At 52.5% G+C, this 17,094-nt stretch overlaps 1 pseudogene; it reads right to left on the reverse strand.

Annotated features, from left to right (window-relative positions):
• Window positions 1-768: 768 nt before the first annotated feature.
• LOC125547376 lies at window positions 769-7,568 on the reverse strand (annotated as a pseudogene).
• Window positions 7,569-17,094: the final 9,526 nt, after the last annotated feature.

The following is a 17,094-nucleotide window of genomic DNA, read 5'->3' on the forward strand; positions in this document are numbered from 1 at the left end:
TGCCATGGATAGGATAAGGGTGATTAGAGGTTGCAAGAATGCATCCTCGTTGATGATTTTCTTATACTGACGAAAGAAAATATGACTAATGCAACTTCTTCCCTACGGGCTACGGCAGGCTCTTGAAAATTATTGTAGCAATTCCGTACATATGGTGAGCGTGATGAAATCAACTATCTTTTTCAGCCCCAATAATGACCACAATGTGAAGTTAGATATTGGTGCGTGACTACATATCGATACGGAAGCTCTCTCTGATGAATAACTTGGTATGCCATGTTGGTTGGGGTGGATAGAAGTGATTGCTTTGCTTTTACATTTCAATCAGAGAGTCAACATACATACAAGGGGATGGAATGAGAGAAAATTACCCATTGAGGGAAAGTGAAGTTTGCTTAAGGCAGTTGCGAACCTATTCCAGTATTTTCATGTCGGTTTTTAAAATTCCAAAAGATGTTTGAGGTGTCATTAGGAATCTATATGCATAATATTTCTCACAACCACAGTGCTCAACCCATGACCTCTACTTACGACCAACTCTTCTCCTCTCCACCTATCTTCATCTTTCAACTTCACGGGCATAGTTGAGACGTCATCAATGATTCATCACATGTTCGCAGTGCAGCCATATGCATGCATTGAGGTTTCACCTTCCTACCTATATATTCCAATGAAAAAGAATAGATAATTCTAATCAAGCAACAGGACTGTGAAAACTATGATCGCCAGCTGATTAAGATTGATCGATCTGTCGACCTATATAGGTCATCAGCGTCGCCCTTCTTTCACTAAGCTCACCTCGAGGCAGTGCTCATCCAGATACAGCCAGTCAAGAGCGGCAAGGGCATCTGCGTGCCGAGCATGTGTCATGGACGTGGTAACAATGCCGATACCCTGCGATGTCTTGGTCCTCCTGTATTAGATTACTTCGGCATTGGACACTCTGTCGTGCTTACTAAATAAGTATTGAAGCTGAGAGCTCTTCACGGTGAGTGGTAGGTTGCGTACCAACACCCTAAAATAAGGGCCATATATTCTCTTGATGGGAATAATGTTATTGCCTTTTGAGGTAATATATAGGCCATGTTGGGTTGTAGCAATGTGAATCATGTTATTGCCTCTTTGTGTAGCAGCTAGACCCTGATGGATTCTAGCAATGCGAATCATATTATTGCTTCTTGGAGTAGCAGCTGGACCCTGAATGGTTGTAGCAATGGTGGGCCGGGGGACAAGCCAGGTGCACGTCTTTGTGTTCCGTCCTTGTGGCAGCAACTCCACAAACTCTGCCGTGTCATCCATGAGATTGTACCTAAACACGCCATGCTTCTGCTCAAGCGGCAGACCGTTCCCCTCGTAGTCCCAATACATGAAATAGGCGAATCCGCCGCTCATGCCCAGTCGCGACGCGTCCATGGCAAAACTATTGGGCCACCCCATAAACAGGATGCGGTCTGACAGGCTCAAACCATCCTTCGACACCCATCGCATCTTCTCCGGCCCATTGACGACCTCCTTGAGCGCGTGTGTCAGATAAACCCTGAATTGTTAGTTAGCTCGGATCGGTTTCCCCGGTTCGTTTTTCTTTCCGTAAGAAATAAGGCACGAGGCCGCGACTTGTGCGTGCCCGAGTGCGACTAGTTCAGGAGGTGGCCACGGTGAGCGTGCCCCGTCCGCGAGCGTGGGATGGCACGCTCGATCTGTGCGGGTAGTGGCGTGCGCATCGGCTGGCCCCGTTTCGATCCAACTGAATAAGAGAACGAGAAAGCGAGAAAAGCAGCAAGGCATTCGCTGCGCAAAACCTCGAGTGTCTATTCTTGTTCATCAGAGCGAGAGAGAAAGGGAGGAAACGAGCGAGCGATCGGCTGACAATTGGTATCAGAGCCATCATCGACGAGGGACCATGGCGGGCAGCGGTGAGCGCGCCGGCAACGACACGCCGGACGGCGCTTCCAAGGCTCGCGATGGGGAGGCGACGCCCCAGCAGCGCACAGAGACGCGGGGGCATAGCCGCGGACGCAGCCGTGTTAGGAGGAACGCGGGGGAGGTGATCGTCCACGAGCGCGTGATCCGGGAAGACACCGGACACAGCGGCGCGATCGTCTACCCCACCCTGACTCCCACCAATTACATCGAGCGGGCCCTTGTGATGCAGATCAATCTCCGCGCGCAAGGACTCTGGGAGGCCATGCTCGGCGAGGGCGTGGTCACATACTGCGAAGACATGGCTGCCTTCGCCGCGCTGATCCGGGCGGTGCCCCCGGAGATGCACGTCGTCCTCGCCGTGAAGAACTTAGCGTACGAGGCATGGGAGGCTGTGCGCACCATGCGCATGGGAGTGACGCGCGTTCGAGAGGCCACGGCGCAGCGCCTCCGGACGGAGTTCGAGCAAGTCAACTCCAAGGACGGTGAAACACTGGACGCGTTCGCCATGCGGCTCACGGGCCTCGTCAACAACCCCATGTCGCTGGGCGACAACGTGGAGGAAGTACGTGTGGTGCAGAAATTTCTGCGCGTCGTCCCGGCCAGGTACACGCAGATTGCCTGTGCCATCGAGACCCTCCTCGATCTGAGGACACTGACGATGGAAGAGCTTGTCGGCCGACTCCGATTGGCCGAGGAACGCTACGGCTCCGAGCAGAAGAGCCACGCCGGACAGCTCCTGCTCACGGAGGAGGAGTGGTACGCGCGCAAGAACCAACGGGAGCAAGGGCAGGGCTCGGGCTCCAACGGCGCCGCTGGTGGCGGCGGGCAAAAGCCGCAAGCTAGTGGCGGCGGCCAGCGACGGGGGCGCGACATGTCCAAGGTAAAGTGCTACAATTGCAATAAGCACGGGCACTTCTCCAAGGACTGTAAGGAGCCTCGCCGCGAGCGGAAGGGGCAAGGCCAGCCGACGCCGCAGCCGCCGGTGGCACAGCCCCAACTACAGCCACGGGCCAACCTGGCCAGGATCGACGATGACGAGGCAGGACTCCTGCTGGCGAGGTCGTGCACCTTGCACGAGCAGGAGCCCGCGCTCCTGATGGCCACGACGCGGCCGGCGGGACCGCTCCAGGAGCCAGCACGCGGCGTCCCGCGCGCGACGGACGCGCACACGCATGTCACCCTGGCCGAGGAACAGGTGTTCCTCACCAAGGAGGCTCACGCCGACGACGTCTGGTTCCTCGATACGGGGGCCAGCAACCACATGACGGGCGTGAGAGGAGTCTTCGCTGAGCTCGACAACGGCGTCACCGGCACGGTCAAGTTCGACGACGGCTCGGTGGTGGAGATCCAGGGGCGCGGCACAATCCTCTTCGCGTGTCGCAATGGTGAGCACCGCACCCTAACTGATGTCTACTTCATCCCTCGCCTCCGCAGCAACATCATCAGCCTCGGCCAGCTCGATGAAAACGGCTGCCAGATCCTCATCGAGCACGGAGTGCTGCGCCTGCACGATCAGCAGCAGCGGCTCCTCATCAGGGTGGAGCGCGCGCGCAATCGCCTGTACGTCGTCACACTCGACGTAGCACAGCCGGTGTGCCTCGCCGCGCACGCCGGAGAAGCCGCGTGGAGGTGGCACGAACGGTTCGGGCATCTCAACTTCGACGCGCTCCGCAAGCTCTCGCGCCACGACATGGTGCGGGGACTGCCACTGATCGAACACGTACAACAGCTTTGCGATAGCTGCCTCACCGGGAAGCAAAGGAGGGCCTCGTTCCCGCGGGCTGCGACAAGGCGAGCTCAGGGCCTGCTCGACCTTGTCCATGGTGATCTTTGCGGCCCGATCACCCCGGCCACAGCAGGAGGGAAGCGCTACTTCCTCCTCCTCGTCGACAACCTGAGCCGCTATATGTGGCTCACGCTTCTCACGACCAAGGACGAGGCTGCTGCGGCGATCAGGCACTTCAAGGCCGGCGTCGAGGTAGAGACCGGGCGCAAGCTGCGTCTGCTCCGCACGGATCGCGGGGGAGAGTTCACCTCCGCCACCTTCACCACCTACTGCGCCGAAGAGGGCGTGGGGCGGCAGCTCACGGCGCCGTACTCACCGCAGCAAAACGGTGTGGTGGAGCGGCGGAACCAAACGATCGTCGCCGCCGCAAGGAGCCTGATGAAAGCCAAGGACGTGCCCGCATGTTTTTGGGGCGAGGCGGTGACCACCGCCGTGTACCTGCTCAACAGGTCCCCGACGAAGAGCGTCGACGGCAGAACGCCGTACGAGGCCTGGCACGGGCACAAGCCGGACGTGGGCCATCTGCGTGTCTTCGGGTGTGTGGCACACGTCAAAGTGGTGAAGCCACACGCAGCGAAGCTGGACGACCGGAGCACGCCCATGGTGCTCTTGGGCTATGAGCCTGGGACGGTGGCATACCGCGTCTTTGATCCGGCCCGCAACCGCGTGCACGTCTCCCGCGATGTCGTGTTCGACGAGGGCGCGCGGTGGGACTGGGAGGCGAACGAGGCAACACCGGCGGCCGTGGAGTTCACGGTGGACACTTACTCCTACACGGTGACGCGCACCCTGGCGAACCCGGCGCCGGGCAACGAAGGCGGGAGGAGCGAGCCCTCCTCGGCTGCGCCCATGAGCGCAGCTCGGACCGCACAACGGGAAGACGTCCCTAGTCCACTGCGTGCGGCAGGGACGGACCGCGTCGCTGAGCCGGAGGCAGACGAGCCGCGCGACGACGAGGGTGACCACGTCGACGAGCCGCGGCGCCAGCTGCACCCGATGAGGACGCGCGCACGCGACGGCATCGTTCAACCGAACAAGCTCTACGAGGACTACGTGCTGCTGGCCCATGACGACGAGCTCTACCTCGGCGAGATCGACGAGCCCAAAACCTTTGCTGAAGCAGAGGAGGAGGGAACGTGGCGCCACGCGATGGATGAGGAAATGGAGTCGATCGTCGCCAACAAGACCTGGCGGCTGGTTGATCTCCCTGCCTGCCACAAGCCGATCGGCCTGAAGTGGGTGTACAAGGCCAAGCGCGACGCGAGCGGCGTCATCCAGAAGCACAAGGCCCGGCTAGTGGCAAAGGGGTTCGTCCAGAAGCAGGGGATCGACTTCGAGGAGGTGTTCGCTCCCGTGGCGCGCCTCGAGTCCGTCCGCTTGCTGGTCGCTCTCGCAGCGCACGAGGGGTGGCAAGTTCATCACATGGACGTCAAGAGCGCCTTCCTCAACGGCGAACTGAAGGAGGAAGTGTACGTGTCACAGCCACCGGGCTACATCGTCGCCGGCAAGGAGCACAAGGTGCTCCGCCTCGACAAGGCACTGTACGGACTGCGGCAGGCGCCGCGGGCCTGGAACGAGAAGCTTGACAAGTGCCTGCTCGGGCTCGGCTTCACCAGGAGTCCGGCGGAGCACGCCATCTACGGACGGGGCAACGGAGCAACGCGCCTGCTCGTCGGCGTCTAAGTCGACGACCTCATCATCACGGGAAACGACGGCGATGAGATCAGTAAGTTCAAGGTGGAGATGCAGAAACTTTTCAGAATGAGCGACTTGGGACTGCTGAGTTTCTACCTCGGCATCGAGGTAAAGCAAACGGTGAACGACATCTCCCTCAACCAAGCTGCATACGCGGGCAAGATCATCGACAGGGCCGGCCTGGTCAGGTGCAACCCCAGCCAGACTCCCATGGAGGCGCGTCTCAAGCTCAGCAAGGTGAGCACGGCGCCTCCCACGGACGAGACGACATACAGGAGCATCATGGGCGCGCTGCGCTACCTTGTGCACACGCGCCCGGACAGAGCCTATGACGTGGGCTATGTCAGCCGCTTCATGGAGGCCCCAACGACGGAGCATCTCGCCGCCGTCAAGCAGATCATAAGGTACGTTGCCGGAACGCAGCAGCACGGTTGCTTCTATGCAAGGGAAAGCCGCTGGAGCAACCTTGGTTGGCTTCAGCGACAGTGACATGGCGGGCGACGTCGACACCTGCAAGAGCACGACTGGTGTCTTCTTCTTCCTTGGGAGGAGCTTGATCAGTTGGCAATTGCACAAGCAGAGGGTGGTAGCTCTGTCCACCTGCGAAGCAGAGTACATTGCCGCCGCAACGGCGGCCTGCCAGGGCGTTTGGCTTGCCCGGCTCTTCGGCGACATCAAGAATGCAGAGGCAGAGAAGATCACGCTGAAGATCGACAACAAAGCAGCCATCTCCCTCAGCAAGAACCCCGTCTTCCATGACCGCAGTAAGCATATTGATACGAGGTTTCACTTTCTCCGCGAGTGCGTGGAAGATGGGCGTGTTGAGGTGGAGTTCATCGGCAACAGTGGCCAGCTCGCTGATATCCTGACGAAGGCTCTTGGGCGCGCCAAGTTTCAGGAGCTGCAGGAGGCTATTGGTGTTGTTCAGGTTCAGTAGAAATTCAGGGTTTAGGGAGGCATTGTTAGATAAACCCTGAATTGTTAGTTAGCTCGGATCGGTTTTCCCGGTTCGTTTTTCTTTCCGTAAGAAATAAGGCACGAGGCCGCGACTTGTGCGTGCCCGAGTGCGACTAGTTCAGGAGGTGGCCACGGTGAGCGCGTCCCATCCGCGAGCGTGGGATGGCACGTTCGATCTGTGCGGGTAGTGGCGCGCGCATCGGCCGACCCCGTTTCGATCCAACTGAATAAGAGAACGAGAAAGCGAGAAAAGCAGCAAGGCATTCGCTGCGCAAAACCTCGAGTGTCTATTCTTGTTCATCAGAGCGAGAGAGAAAGGGAGGAAACGAGCGAGCGATCGGCTGAGCGCGTGCACCGACACGAAGAGCGCAGAGACCAGGCGATCTATGTTGTGGTCGCCCTTTTCTGTGTAATCCATACTAATATGCACAGAAGCCCGGAGAAGCTTGTTGCGGGACTCAAGGGCGTCGGTGGACTCGCAGATGTAGCCATAGCAATCGCACGGCATCCTGGGTAGCGCATCGTCACCGGTTGTCACGGCGGCGGGCGGTATTGTCAGGACGTGCCGGTGGTTGTCCTCCATGGCTACAAAGATCTTACCGGCATGATAGGCAACGCAGAACTCTCCACTTGTCCCGGGATATATGCTAGTCCTTTGGACAAACGTCCAGTTGTCATCGCCTGGACGCAGGAGCGGCCCTAAACTCGATGCTACATGGCTTGCTGGTGTGTTCGCCGTACAGAAGAACAGCGCCATCCTTGTAGATGATGCCACTGGAATTCTCCTCCCCAACTGTCCGGCAATGTTCGCGTCAGGCAGGTGGGTGGGGGGCCCTCCGGCGAGAGGATCCTGGAGGCCTGGTCCATGGGGCCCGAAAGCAGTGAAGTAGCGGACATCCGTGCCGTCGGTGTTGGCCACCCAATTCATCACGGGGCCACCGGATATGGGCGGCGGCGCGACGTAGCTTGCGTTCGAGAAGCCGCATCTAAACTTGAGCGAATTGTATGCTTGCGTCACCACATGCTTGTAGCAGGGCGCGAGGAGCCAGGGTAGGAACTGATGATCAGTCCTCGTGGTTGGTTCGTGCGAGTCACGCCATGGCCTGCAGACGGCATGGAAGCGGACAGAGTCGGCGACATTATGCATGTGGGAGGAGATCTCACGGAGCAGTTCCGGCGGGAGTTCCGGCCATCGCGTCTCGTGCATGGCGGCGGGAGGATCAACTTTGAGTTGATATCGAGATTGAATCTCCACCAAACGTACGCCTCACGCAAGCGGATCAGCCTCGCACGTATGTAATATTGTAATGGGTATTGTGTATGTACCTATATTACGCTAGAAAACCTGATTGGGTCTGTCTAGAACACATCTAGATGTGACATAGTTATGTCACATCTAAGCTGATTTTCACTCTGTTTGTGGTCTATTTTTTTTATCCTAGTTTTTTTGTTTCTTGTTGATGCATTATATACTTGTGGGAAGTTAGATGTGACATCCTTAAAAAACATCTGGATGTGAATTAGACAAACTGAACCTGATTCATGTTCGGGACATCATCCCGTGCATGCATCCTTCCGTCCAGCTTCCTGCTTAAGGTAGATGCTATAATCTTCTAGGGAAAAAAAACTAGTTTGGCCTTTTTGCTTGTACAAAAGCAGAAGGAGTGACCTCTTATTTCCCAATTTTGACTCACACCTCTCCATCTACATGCTCCTTTGCTCCATGACCATCCTATCCCACTACATCTTCAGAGCATCTCCAATAGCTGCCCTAAAATAGAAGGTTAACCCTTTTTAGGTAGTTGGGGCAAAAAAAGTAGCTTTCATATCATAAATATCTGAGCAAAAATAATTTGGTCAGCCCTAAAATGCGGCTGCCGGTGCTGCAAATATACAGCACCACGGGTGGCTGCCGCAAAAAAAAACGGCTTGCAGCCAACCCCCCATAGCCTCCATCTACAGTCGCGCCAGAACACCACCCCTCCCCCGCGCCACCGCCGTCTCCAGATCCACGACCGCCGCACCCCACTGTCACCAGATCCACTCACCTCCCTTGGCCGCCTCCTGCCAAACCGGCCAAATCACGTTGACACATCATCCCCGCCTCACGTACATCGCCATCACCGCCGCATCCTCATCGCCTCCTTCCCCGTCTGGCCCACCTTAGCCACCATGCCAAAGGGCAAGGGCAAAGTCGAGTTCGGTTGTGGCCAACGGTTGGCTCGACGTCTAGTTCTAGCACGCCGGCTAGCGGTACTGGCTCCACACATTCCCGGCGGCAGATATTGTCGCCCATGCCTACGACATCGCGGCGTGGAGGCTTGGCCTGCCACGCGAGAGGCTCAACTTCCGGGAGATCGAGTCTCTGCAGGCAGCGGAACTCGTCGGGCCATTGGTGACCATTGAGTCCAGCCCGAACAAGCCGACGATCCTCATTGAGTTTGAGGAATGGGACAATATCCAGGAAAGTGACGAGGAGGCTATGCCGAGATTTGCAAGGGAACACCCGGAGTACGTGCACAACAAGATGGAGTTCTACTAGAAGAGGGATCTCAAAAAGTTGAAGCATAAAAACGATGCCGAGGCAGGGCCTTCACTTGTCAAGGAGGAGGAGGACGCAGGCCCCTCTGGTGTGGTCAACCTAGATTCTGATGGCGAGAGTGACGTGTCCAACGAAATTGACGGGGACAACCTGTAGTGTTTCTAGTTTAAATTTGCATGTCGTAGTTGAACAATGTTTGTAATTTGCATGTTTAAACTTTAGTTGCTTAGAACTTTTGACCGAAGTATGAAATATGATCAAAGTAGTACGAATGTTTAAAAAAATAAGGTTTACTGTTTTGGGTGCACTTTTTTAGGGCAGCGGTTGGAGACGCCACTTTGTGGTGCCAAAAAACCACTTTTGCTTGCCCTAAATTTTACTCCACGCACACTTTGGTGCCCTAAAATAGAAAAGCTATTGGAGATGCTCTCAGCCTGGCACGGTCCTAAAGAGTAGGGATAGGACGTTGTTTCTTCAAGCACATTTCGTCATTATGCATGACTACAAAGGCAAATTTCGAGATAAATATAGGAAGGCTGAAGGAGTATACAGTTAAGGAAGAAATGTCTTCACTATAGCTATGATGGAGTCACGGAGATTGAGCTACGTGTAGCTATATTAGCTCTGGTGGAAGACCAACCTGCTGCTGCGCCGTCGCCTTCGTGGTCTGTCGTCAACCAAGATAACATTGAGGTCGCATCCATCTAAAATTAGCCCACCGAGAGCGGCGAGAGCATCATCCCGATGGAGGTGCGTCGTCACGATTGTGACGAGACCGACACCTTGCGAGGATTTGGTCTTCTTGTAGTAGATTACCTTCGCACTGGAAACTTTGCCATGCCTGCTGAAGAAGTGTCGCAGTTGAGAATTCTTCACCGTGAGAGGCAGACCAACACCCTGAAACTAGGCTCGTAATGCCTCTGGATGTGATTGATGTGTATTCGGCTTGTAACTACTGGAGCTGTCTGATGATGTTGTTGTAGTTTTGGAGCCTTCAGCTTACTCCCCTTCGTGATTTCCTGATACAGCCAAACCATGGGTGATTCGTTAGCACCAGAGCTGCAGGTCTTAAACTCTTAAACGATGAGACAATTAATGAATGAATCTATTAACAAAGAAAATTCAGTTTAAGATGTTTCCAAGCACTACCAGAATCGCCCCCCTATGCCGACGGCCAGGGCCGTTGGCATAGCCCTGAGTCCCGTCGGGATAGGCCTATGCCGACGGCCCTCGTCGGCATAGGGCCGTCGGCAACATATGCGTCGGCACAGCCAGGGAGGCCGTCGGCATAGAAAAGCCGTCGGCATATATGATACGCCGACGGGGGCCGTACATCTATGCCGACGGCCCTGGTCGTCGGCAACTATCACGCCTAACGGCGGCCGCCGTCAAGTCTGCCCAACGAACGGTCGCCACATGGCACCACTATGCCGACGGCCTAGCCGTCGGCTTAGTCAAAAACTATGCCGACGGCTCGACCGTCGGCATAGGTGTGCCACGTGGCGACTAGCCGCTGCTCTAGGACCAGGGCTATGCCGACGGCCTGGCCGTCGGCATAATGTGAAACTAAGCCGACGGCCAGGCCATCGGCATAGTCCTTCATACAGAGCTCCCAGTAGCTGACACGTGGGCGCCTATGCCGACGGCCTAGCCGTCGGCATAGTTCCACGTGTCAGCTACTGGGAGCTCACGCTAGCCGACGGCCTGACCTATGCCGACGGGCCCTGTAGGCGTATCTCGGGCGGTCCCGACGGCCTCGTCTATGCCGACGGCCCCGTCGGCATATATTGATGAATAAATAATACAAGTGATTTTGCAAAAAGTGAATAAAAGAAACTATATTCATAATATATGGAACACTACAATTATTTGGTCTGAATAATAAACAATAGACTTTATTAATATAAATGTCAATTACAAGCATTCAAGAATTACACTTAGAGGAAAAAGAAATAAAAGAAGAAAGAAAAAGTCCTAAACTAAACCTATACTAAACTATCTAGTTCTTCATCTTCTGCTTCTTTCTTCCAGTTCATCAACCTGCAAAACAAGAAACAACAAACATGAAAAACTTGATCAAGGTTTAAATGTAGCATTCCCCTTAGCAAAATGCCTTTGCTGTAGGAGCTAGCACTTACGAGTTTGGAAACATTAGTCAAACCCCAATCAGATTAAGTTGATCAAAGAAACGGTAGAAGAGAGCCAACACTGCATAAATGGAGCCAATAACCCAAAAGGCAGAAGTAGAGCCAGCAAAGTATAGATCAAAGCCAAACCCAAAGATCAACTCAAACTAGAACTAACTCCATGATTAGGGGATCCCTCAATTAAGCTTGGGTTAGTTTTCAGATGAAATCCAACAAACCCACTACTAATCAACTAGCCCAGAGGTAGGGTTTGAAGTAGGGATTGTCCTCAGGCAGCCTAGTAGTGCTAGGACTATTGCATCATTGGATCAAGTAGTGCAGCATCTTTAAGTAACGATGAGAGCCTCAGGACACCATCATTGGCATGGCAAGATTAAGGAGCACCTGTTCTTATCAGTGAGAGTAGGAGAGAAAGAAAGAAAGTGAAGAGACCAGTGCAGCATCTGTTTAAATCAGATTTAAGAGAGAGGGAATTGGCAAGGAAAGATATAGTCCATAACCTGCAAGAAGAAATAGGCCATTGATAGCACATTTACTAAACATCTGCTATAAGCAGAACACATACACCCACTTACACATGGGTACTATTCTGTATATAGGTACACAAGCACAACACATGCACCTGGTATAGATAGGACTATAAGCATGCATCTAAATTATCTGAAACATATGAAATAGCTAATGCAAAGAAAGAATTATCACTACATGCAACCGTCAGGACTATGTCCTGTACAATATACAACTAAACCACCAGTAGATGATGTACTAAACCATACAAGAAATACCAATACATGGTATTTAGATAAAGACTAGTATATATCAAACACAGATACCAGCTTGAAAGAGAAACTATAATTTTATACCACTACAGGAGCAAATCATGAAGTACACAGAGTAATTGCAGTAAAGAGATGAATCAGTATATGTTGATCAATAAGAGAGTTACGGCTATATACAAATGAAGGACTATATCCTTTATAAGATAACAAAGAAACAGTAGCACTTATGCATATGAACAAACAGAACCAGCAGCCAACCAATAAAGAAACTAGCATGTGCTATATGACAGGAACAATAACATCTATAAGACCAAGATAATTGAAATGATAGGCCAACATTAGGGTCATGCAATCATTCGATCCCATCATTGCAGCACTAGTTGAGCAACAAATCAAATATAACAGTAGTTCCATTGGTTCAACCAACAAGTTAACAAACTTCCGACTACTAATTTTGCAACTCGTGATAATAAAGAAAACAGAGCACAAATAAATAGGAATGATCTTTTCCATGACACAAGCACGACAAGCACAAACAAAATCACCCATACGCATGAAACAGAGCAAGGTACTAATATAGCAGCACAAGAGCGGGAGCTACAGGTAGGAGATGGATTCACAGGAGAGGAGGTTGGTCGATGCCGCACACGACCACGTCGCCGTCACGCGGTGGATGTTGTAGTCGAGTTGGACCATGTGCGGGGTGTCGTCGTGGCGGTGGATGACCTGGTTGTCGTCATCGTCCACGGAGGATGCCTGCTGCTCCGAATCTAACAAACAAGTAAGTGCTAGTGTCGTTGATCTAGTACAAAAATTAAGCAAGCTAGTATAGGAGACACGCGTGCTGCTACTAGTATCTACAGAAATAAATCAAGCTGCATGTGTGTGTGCTTGATCTAGCTTAGTACGTACAGTCCATGGTTGGGCTCCAAAACTAATAGAGCATGCTAGCGTCAACAGAATCAATCACAAGGTTATTTTGTTGTTGTTGCTAGCAGTGCTAGCTATATGTATTGATCCATCCATCCATGACCTAACTAATGTTGTTGTATCTCTAGACTAAGTGCAGCAACACAAGAAGAACTAAAACTACAGAGCACATGTGTACGTAACTACTATACTCATCCATGGCAAATTGTACCAAACCATCCATACATAGCCAGATTGCAACGGAGCGGATTTAACACAAGACATGAAAAATTGATGAGCCAAATGATCTTTAGTATTACTAACTTGAAAGGAAGCTCACTGTTTCCATCTTCTATCTATCCATGATTTTATTTTTCTGAAGCAAGCATCAAAAAGCACAATGACAATCGAATTTCACACAAAAACTGAACCAATACTTGCTGTTATGTAGTGTCCATGACAATTGCAATTCATGTCCACTCCAGATCAGATTTGCAAGGGCTAGAAAGAGAGGTTGTAGCTCACCATGTATGGGGGTAGGAGGTGGATGCAGGGGAGGGGTGGAGGGTGTCCTGCAGAAGAAGCTTCGCCATTAGAGCAACCTGCGCAAAACAGAGGAAGGGGAGATGAATAAATCATGGTGAGGAAAAGGGCCTTCCACATGATTAGATCGGGAAGAGAAACAACAACAAAAATACCCAAAAAATCCCTTCCATGGCGTGCTGTACTAGGAGCAGCTCCTCTCTCTCCGCTAGGGTTTGGGGCGCTGGGAGGCTCCATGGTGCCGCTGCGTGGTGGCGGACAAGGGAATCCATCTCCATGGCGGCGTCCCGCCCCACGGAGGTGCGCCCCTCCTGCCGTCGTCGCCGGCACGCCCATGGCGACCTGCAGAGAAGGAAGAGAAGATGAGATGAGGTGAGGAGGAGATGGTGGGCGAAGAAGGAGGGGGAGGGGCTTACCAGTGCTGGATCCGGTCACCTATGGCCTCGCCGTGGCCTGCCATGGCGGATCCCGGCGAACAAAAGGGGATGCAAAACCCTAGCCAGTGGGGGAGCCGCGGATCTTCATGGAGGTAAGCCAGTTGCGGACCAAGGGGATCTCGCCGGCGTGCTGCGCGCGGCCGGAGCTCACCAGAACCGGGCGGCGTGGGTGGCGGCGGCGGCAAGGGAGAGAGGGGTTCGGGGGGAAGAGAGGAGGCGACGAGGGTTTGGGTGGGTTCGAGCGAGAGAGAGAGAGAGTGTGTGTGTGTGTGTGTTGGTGCGTTGGGTCGGATGGATGGATGGATGTGGGATTGTGGGATTCCTGGGCACAAATGGACGGTAGGATGTGAGCCAGGTCATCGATCTGTGGCACAAATGGATCCACCAATGAGAATAAGTGAAACTGAAATTGAGTGTGTGGGTCTCTCTCTTGATTTTTTTTTCTTTTTTTTCTAATTCTGATTTCATTCGCGGGCTATTTTTTTCCGGTGAAAATGAAAGGAAATGATATATGGTTGGCGGGCCGATGGGCTGGGTTTCGAAAGCATTGCGTGCATGTTTCATCTGGCTTTTGGAACATGGCATGGTGTCGAGCAGAGCCTACACGTTTCGTTCGGCTTTCGGAACACGAAACTCAAATTAACTGTCGGCTCACGTCATGGAGGTCGAGGAAGAACTGGCGTTCGTCGTCGCCGTCCTCACAACTGCTACACATGCAACTCGGAGGGGGTTGTGAGGCCGAACATGAACACGTGTGATGGAACATCATAGATCTTCCTCCGCGATGGGTGGGTGATGCACGGCGAGTACGATGTTCCACGAGATATGCATGTTGTCGACCTCTTCCGGCTCGGAATCTATGTTGTGATAGCTCAGCCCATGGGAACATGTCTGACCAAGGTATTAGCCCAACCCACCACAAGATTGCCTTCGGGCTGACCCGACATGGCCATTTCCCCCGTCCAAGTGCTGGCGACAGTGGCGTCCATGAAGGGGTCACACTTCGGAGTTGTGTGCCAGGTGGTCACGCCTACCACCACACATTCAGACATGTAAGAGGATCCAACGCAAGTTCTGGTGGCATTGCTAGCCGCCGAAGACCGCGGAACATTACTACGGTGTCATCGCCATCCGCGAGGGGGGCACACTTCGGAGCTGCATATTGCCTATTTAAACATCCCACCACACTTGGTGGCATTGCTACCCCCCCCCCCCCGAAGGCCCATGACCACCCTAAGCATGACCTCATTTACTTGAAGATCTAGGCCTTTGATTTTCGCCGGACGGGCTTTGACCAACGTTCTTTTCCATTTGGTTGTGGTAGGTCATCCCATACGAACTCTACAGAACAAGGTTCGGGCCCAACCCACCACAAGATTTCCTCTCGTGTTGACCCGACGTGATTGTTTCCCTTCTGCAAGTGCTGGTGGCAGTGCCGTCCGTGATGGGGTCACACTCCGAAGCTGCGTGCGAGATGACACTGAATTGATCTCGCTCTGAGCATTCAAGAATATTCATGCAATACCAAAACTGCAAAACATTACTTCAGTGTCATCGCCGTCCGTGAGGGGGGCCACACTCTGGAGCTACGTATTGCCTCGGTACCTGGCACGATGTTGTCTTATGGCCCTTGTAGGGTGCGGTGAAAGTTTTAGCGCGTTTCGCGGAAGCTTGACTGGAGGTCGCTTGTAAACTACACCATCTCCGAGGTAGTATCTGGCTATCGAGAGCGAATGTGTCCGGTTTGTGAAGGAAGTGTGTTGCACGTTGATCCGTTGGCCTCGAAACTTCTCGTGCTCACAAAGGGGGGCATTGCATGACACATGCCAATACATGGCATTTTTCGGGACAGCCTGCAATATTTGAGACATTTACTGCATCCGTAGGGTTTCAATGCGGGAAATTGCAGATCTGGACGGCGTCCACCTGAAAAGATGTCCAGAAGTGGTTTGGCAAATCATATATGATGTCTTTGCAGTATGTGTAGGCCTAGTGCAACCCAAGGAGGGGTATGCCCCACCACCGGGAGGCGAATGTACCTCAGCGGCATGCCGGATCTAGCCGTTAAAATCCACGGGAAACCATACGATGCCGAAAATCCTCGGGACCTGGCATGGTGTAGTCATATGGCCCTTGTAGGGTTTGGTAAAAGTTTGAGCATGTTTCGCAGAAGCCTGACCAGAGGCCGCTTGTAAACTACACCATCTCCAAGGTAGTATCTAGTTATCGAGAGAGAACGTGTCCGATTTTGTGAAGGAAGTGTGCTACCCGTTGCTCCGTTGGCTATTTCAACCCTCCATCACACTTGTATACATATATTAAGACACAAATGCATGTTTTGGTGGCATTGCTACCCCCGAAGGCCCCCGATCGAGCTAACCCTAGCCCCGTTGACCCGAAGATCTAGGCCTTTGACTTTCACTGGACAGCCTATGAGCAAGGGACATTTCCACCTGGTTGTGATAGGTCAGCCCATAGGAACATTTTAGAACAAGATCTGGGCCCAACCCACCATCGGATCCCCCTTGTGTCAACCCGACGCGGCCGTTTCCCCCCTTCGAGTGCCGGCGACAGTGCCTTCCGTGAAGGGGGTCACACTCGGGAGCCGCATGATGGGTGTTTGCACCTGACACCACACTTCCAAACATGTAAGAGGACCCAACGCAAGATTTGGTGTCTAGCTAGCCCCCAAAGGCCCCTGGCCATAAGATTCCCTCTGTATTGGCCCAACGTGGCCGTTTTCCCCCTTCAAGTGCTGACGGCATCGTCGTCCATGAAGGGGTCACACTCCGGAGCCGGTTGTCGGGTGTTTGCGCCTGCCACCACAATCCTTGAAACAGTCTGATGGATGTAGATATAAAATTTGTCTCGATTGGCCAAGGAATGAAAAATACACAAAAAATTCAAAACAAAAGGGTGCTTTGTGTAAATTTGAAGCAAACATGTTTTAAGTTTGTTCAAATTTGAAACATAGTATAGCAGCAGAATCCTTTCAAGATTATGATAAAAAACCATATAATTTTTTCAAAATCAATCCAAGTATCAATTACTTATGATTTTAACAAAGTATAAAGACCTATATGCAAAAGTGCATGAGGTCACATTTCTAACATACTAAAAAAATAAAAACAAATTGGATATTCATCATCCATGAAAAACTCTACCCCAAGTCGATGTATAATTTGTGTATATTTAAGTTTAGATAAGTTTGATTTAAATCATTCAAATTTTAACTTAAAAACAAAAATAATTTAAATAAAAAACAGATGATATCTATGCCTACGGCCATGCCGTAGGCATAGTTCTCAGGGCTACCAGGAGGCGCCATGTGGCGGGGCTATGCCTACGGCCTTTCCGTAGGCATAGATGGAAAACT

Source organism: Triticum urartu, chromosome 3, assembly GCF_003073215.2.
Source record: "Triticum urartu cultivar G1812 chromosome 3, Tu2.1, whole genome shotgun sequence".
In the NCBI taxonomy this organism is placed as follows: Eukaryota; Viridiplantae; Streptophyta; class Magnoliopsida; order Poales; family Poaceae; genus Triticum; species Triticum urartu.